Source organism: Ovis canadensis, chromosome X (genome assembly GCF_042477335.2).
Source record: "Ovis canadensis isolate MfBH-ARS-UI-01 breed Bighorn chromosome X, ARS-UI_OviCan_v2, whole genome shotgun sequence".
NCBI lineage: Eukaryota > Metazoa > Chordata > Mammalia > Artiodactyla > Bovidae > Ovis > Ovis canadensis.
The window spans coordinates 57,705,697-57,711,859 of NC_091727.1; the positions used below are offsets into that span (position 1 = coordinate 57,705,697).

At 45.7% G+C, this 6,163-nt stretch overlaps 1 non-coding gene and 1 pseudogene across 1 annotated transcript; both read right to left on the bottom strand.

Moving 5' to 3' along the window:
- Nucleotides 1-1,059: 1,059 nt before the first annotated feature.
- On the bottom strand, nt 1,060-1,923 carry LOC138930272 (E3 ubiquitin-protein ligase SIAH1-like; annotated as a pseudogene).
- Nucleotides 1,924-2,368: 445 nt separating this feature from the next.
- Nucleotides 2,369-2,441, bottom strand: TRNAR-CCU (transfer RNA arginine (anticodon CCU)). Its single transcript has one exon. It is a non-coding gene; the product is annotated as a tRNA-Arg (tRNA).
- Nucleotides 2,442-6,163: the final 3,722 nt, after the last annotated feature.

Consider the following 6,163-nt stretch of genomic DNA (forward strand, 5'->3'; position numbering starts at 1 on the left):
AAACTCATGCTCCATCTTCCCTAGTGTTGAGCTACTGCAAAGTAGCTGCCCAGCCATAAACTACATTCCCACCCCTTTTGCACAGGGATGGGGTCATATGGCCAGTCCTGCTCAGTGGAGCTTGTGCTAAAATGATGTGTGTACTTAACAAACAGTAGTGTTTTCTTCATGTGCCTTTTGTTCATCTTTTGGAGGTCGAGAGGCCCAAGAGAGGGAAGTCAGTTTACAAGGAGCCTGGGGTCCTCTGCCATGCTTGGAAGTCCACCTATGAACCAGGAAGACAGGTTTTAGTTTGTGATGTTTATTGTTGTATGACATCACTGGCATTGGGGTGTTGGTTGGTTACTGCGGAGAATTCATTCCTGAACACACACACAGTGCTGTGTGCACTGAATCCTCTGTGGAAATGGGCTCTGCAAGCTGAGGAGACCATGGACAGGGCAGCCTTCTTCCCGGAGACCTCCTGGCTTCTAGGTGCTGCTTGTCCTTTTATAGCAGACACAGCTCTGGCCAGCAGGAGGGGATAGGAGGGTATTTGCACCTCCAAGTTGGACACCAGTTCCACTTCTGGGGGTGGAGTGACCCTGGACATTTCTGGTGGCTGCTAGCATTTTTTGGCTTATGGCCCCATCTCTCCAATGTCTTCCTCCACGGTCATAATGTGCATCTCCTCTCCTGTCTATCTCAAATCTCTCTCAGGCTCCCTCTTATAAGGACACTTGTGGTTACATTTAGAGCCCATCAGATAATCAAGATAATCTTCCTGTCTCTAGATCCTTCACTTAGTCACATCTACAAAGTCTTTTTTTTTGCCATGTAAGTAACTGTCACAAGTTTCAAGAATTAGGAGGTATATAATTTTCTAGGGCTATTAGTTAGACTGGGTTTTCCAGGTGGCGCTAGTGGAAAAGAACCCACTTGCCAATGCAGGACACCTAAGAGACATGAGTTGGATCCCTGGGTCACAAAGATTCCCTGGAGAAGGGCATGGCAACCCACCCCAGTCTAAATTGAATGCATTGGTTTTAAACACTGGCCAGAAAATGTTTGTTTGCCATTTCAACACATGGAAATAGTTACAATGATGTGTAAATTGCCATTTTCTGCAAAACGCTGTGCAATGCTGGTGTCAAAGACTAGGCAGTCACTGTTCATAATGGCTGTTGTAATTCCCTCATGAATAGATCGAGGAGTGGCTTCCCAAGCCAATCGCCGCCTATGAGCATTTAGCTCAAGTCAATAAGCAGAATTTTTAGCTTGCTCGCGTGTTCCTATCAGCTGTACAATCGCAAAGAATTGCTGGTGACCATCTTGGTTTTCCTATTTCTCCAAGACTAGCATGAAGTCAAAGTCAAAACAGGACTGTACCATCACCCAGTCAACAGCACCAGGAAGATGAATGTCTATAGCAAGGAAAACTATATCCTCTCCCTGTAGGGTTGTCATGGACTCATGGTGATGCATCAGATGTGGCACAACAGCATCCAAAGAGCCTTGCCATTTACAGGCAACACCAGGGAATGGACAGGAACAAGGCCTAAACTCACAGAGTTCTTTGTGGTCGGCCTGCCTTTTCTGTGTAGAGTTAGTTCACAGAGTTAGTTCACATCCAGAAGAGGAATATGTACATGCAAAAGTACTGAATTGGCCACTTTGTCCATAGCCAAGTTGCAAGTGGACCCCAATGGGCCCCGGCAAGTCGGACAATGTGTGAGCTTTGGGCGACAGTTGCGACAAATGAGACGGCCACATTGACAGGGAAAAATGGTCGGCAACACATAGTCAAAGCAGACCGGTCACTCATAAAAGACTCACCAGGTCATAGTTGGCCACAGCGGTGTCAGTCAGGGCACGCACGCTCTGGGAGGATGGTGCACACATTGATTTTCCAGTAGGTAACGCTGGTGCAGCCTCACGACTCATTTCTGTGGGCGGAGAGTGAACCTCGTCTCTTGGTCCTGGCTCAAAGGTGCTCCATCGCCAGCGCCAACAGCCACCACCTTTTGGCAGCACCAAAGCCTCTTCCTCAGGCCAACACCGAGAGGACGCACTGGGTTGCTGCTGTCACTTGATGGTGTGCCCCTAAATGTCTGCCCCAGCTCTCCCTGGTTGCTGCAGTTTTGCACATCATTGCACCTCCCCCCCCCACCGCCCCGTGCACTCCCACTAAATAACACACACAATGGCAGCAGTCGTCAGCAGGGGTGACCCCCCGCATTCTGGCAGCCGGAAGGGGGCCGAGAACAAACATTATATTTAAAAGTATGTTTATTTATTTGGCTGCCCCAGGTCCTAGTTGCATGACAGGGAATCTCTGATCTTCATTGCAGCATGTGGGATCTGTTTAGTTACATCCTGTGAAATCTAGTTCCCTGACTGGGAATTGAACCCAGGACCTCTCCTTTAGGAGCAGAGAATCTTAGCCACTGGACCACCAGGGAAATCCTAAGAACAAACAATTTTAACCTGGGAAAACCAAGCTGTTTAAGGTAGCAGACCAGCCTGTCGATCAATAGGCACATTGCCAAGGCCCAGATTAGCCCAGCCAGGCAGAGGGAAGAGAAGGAAATAGGCAACCTGGCAATATCCTGGTGCAGCTCCATAATCGTGTGTAATGGACAGGCTGAGGGCTGGTCTGTGCCTCTCACCAGACCTGGAAACTTGGGCCGCCAGCCCCTACTCATGCACTCAGGAAGGCAGGTCTCTGGACCACAGTGTCTCCACCAGCACAGGTCAGTGAGGGCTGACAGTGGTTAAGATACTGGCTTCTAGAGTTGGGTGACCTGGGACCCCTGGCAGGGTGGCCTTGTGCAGTTTACCTATCCTCTCTGGAGCGCCCTCTCCTCTTTCTTGTACTCCAGGTAGTAGGTGTTTGCAAATGTTAGTAATTATGAATACCGAGAGGTATTATGAGCCTTGGGATATTTCAGGGGAGAGAGGTAAGAAGAATGTGGGGCCTCTAGGTCTGCATTTAGGGTGCCAGAGCTCACTTCCTCTTTTGTAAGCTGATTTAGTCTGTTATTAGTCAAGCTGGTTCAATTTGATTTCTGTTACTTGTAAACAAAAGCATTTTATCTGATAACGATTTTTCTTTTTCTTTTTTTTTACATAGAGAATTAAGAAAAATTTTAAAGTGAAGGGTGTTGTGATGAAAAATTTAGCTGAAGTTCAGCAGTCTTTGTCTTTGTTTTTTTTCATTTTGCATTTGGAGCAAGCAGAATGATGCCCTTACCCCCCAAAGATGTCCCGGACCTAATTCCCAGAACCTGTGAATGTGTTAGGAATTCCCAGGTGGCACTAGTGCCACAGATCCCACCTGCCAATGCAGGAGATATAAGAGATGCGGGTTCGATCCCTGGTCGGGAAGATCTCCTGGAGGAGGCATGGCAACCCACTCCAGTATTCTTGCCTGGAGAATCCCATGGACAGAGGAGCCGGACAGGCTACATTCCATAGGGTCGCACAGGGTCGGACACAACTGAAGGGACTGAGCATGCACCCACATGAATATGGTACATTATGTGGCAAAAGAAAAATCAAGGTTTCAGATGGAATTAAGGTTGTAAATCAAGTGACCTTAAAATAGGGAGAGTATCATGGATTGTTTGGTGGACCCAGTGTAATCACAGGGGTCCTTCAAAGTGAAGAGGGAGTCAGAATCGATAAGATGGGAGAACTCAGCTGAAGTTATTAGCTTTCAAGATGGAGGAAGTAGGTCAGGAACTGAGGAATGCAGGGGCCTCTGAAAGCTGGAAAAGGCAAGAATACACAATTTCCCTTAGAGCATCTAGAAAGGAACGCAGGCCTGCTAACACTTTGATTGGAGGCCAGTGAGACCCATGTCAGATTTCTGACCTCCAGAGCTGTAAGGTATTAAGTAGCATTGCCTTGAGCCACTAGGTTTGTGCTGATTTGTTACAGCAGCAATAGGAGACTCATACAGCATCCTTTTATTTTTCTCCTCTTAATGTCATTGAAGAGAAACTCAACACCTTTGACTTCAACTAAGATATGTAGTATAAGCCCACTTGTGTAATTGCTTTTATTTCTCTCCTTTCTCTCTGCACCCACCAATCTTGCCTTCTATCTGTGTACATGTGTAGAAAAACATGGTGAGAGAAAATGGTTATTTCTTGGTAGTGAGACTTAGAATAATTTTTTTTAATTCTAGAAGGTTTTTGTTTCTTTTAATTAGAGAATAATTGCTTTACAATATTATGATGGTTTTTGCCATACATCAACATGAATCAGCATTAGGTATACATATGTCCCCTCCATCTTGAACCCCCCTAGAGTGATTTTTTAAAAAAATATTTCATCTTTGTGATTCTTGGCACTTTTGGGGGGCATTTATTTTTAATGAGCAGGCATTATTATCATTATTTTTAACCAAATGATAAGGCCATGATTATTTATGTTCATTGCCGAAGTCGTAGCCACCATTAGGCAATCTGTGCATCCCAGATGAGGGCTCCTCAGCCAAGCAGCACAGCCCAGATCTAGCCTACTCCTTCCTCCTCTCCCCACATTGTAGACAAATAGATAAAATTTGTGCCTGGCTGTTCTGGGCTGAACTGTTTTCTTCCCAAATTCAGATGTTGAAGCCCTAGTCCCCAGTAGCTCAGAAGGTGACCATAACTGGAGATATGGCCTTTAAAGGAGTGATTAAGTTAAAATGAGGTCGAGTGGGCCCTAATCCACTATGATTGATATCCTTTTACAAAGGGCAAGATTCAGTTCAGTTCAGTTGCTCAGTCGTCTCTGACTCTTTGTGACCCCATGAATCGCAGTGCCAGGCCTCCCTTTCCTCACCATCTCCCGGAGTTCACTCAAACTCACGTCCATCGAGTTTGTGATGCCATCCAGCCATCTCATCCTCAGTTGTCCCCTTCTCCTCCTGCCCCCAATCCCTCCCAACATCAGAGTCTTTTCCAATGAGTCCACTCTTCGCATGAGGTGGCCAAGGTACTGCAGTTTCAGCTTTAGCATCATTCCTTCCAAAGAAATCCCAGGGCTGATCTCCTTCAGAATGGACTGGTTGGATCTCCTTGCAGTCCAAGGGACTCTCAAGAGTCTTCTCCAACACCACAGTTCAAAAGCATCAATTCTTCGGTGCTCAGCCTTCTTCACAGTCCAACTCTCACATCCATACATGACCACAGGAAAAACCATAGCCTTGACTAGACGGACCTTAGTCGGCAAAGTCATGTCTCTGCTTTTGAATATGCTATCTAGGTTGGTCATAACTTTTCTTCCAAGGAGTAAGCGTCTTTTAATTTCATGGCTGCAGTCACCATCTGCAGTGATTTTGGAGCCCCCCAAAATAAAGTCTGACACTGTTTCCACTGTTTCCCCATCTATTTCCCATGAAGTGATGGGACCAGATGCCATGATCTCTGTTTTCTGAATGTTGAGCTTTAAGCCAACTTTTTCACTCTCCTCTTTCACTTTCATCAAGAGGCTTTTTAGCTCCTCTTCACTTTCTGCCATAATGGTGGTGTCATCTGCATATCTGAGGTTATTGATATTTCTCCTGGCAATCTCGATTCCAGCTTGTGCTTCTTCCAGCCCAGCATTTCTCATGATGTACTCTGCATATAATTTAAATAAGCAGGGTGACAATATACAGCCTTGACACACTCCTTTTCCTATTTGGAACCAGTCTGTTGTTCCATGTCCAGTTCTAACTGTTGCTTCCTGACCTGCATACAGATTTCTCAAGAGGCAGGTCAGGTGATCTGGTATTCCCATCTCTTTCAGAATTTTCCACAGTTTATTGGGATCCACACAGTCAAAGGCTTTGGCATAGTCAATAAAGCAGAAATAGATGTTTTTCTGGAACTCTCTTGCTTTTTCCATGATCCAGCGGATGTTAGCAATTTGATCTCTGGTTCCTCTGTCTTTTCTAAAGCCAGCTTGAACATCAGGGAGTTCATGTTTCACGTACTGCTGAAGCCTGGCTTGGAGAATTTTGAGCATTACTTTACTAGCATGTGAGATGAGTGCAATTGTGTGATAGTTTGAGCATTCTTTTGCATTGCCTTTCTTTGGAATTAGAATGAAAACTGACCTTTTCCAGTCCTGTGGCCACTGCTGAGTTTTCCAAATTTGCTGGCATATTGAGTGCAGCACTTTAACAGCATCATCTTTCAGGATTTGAAAC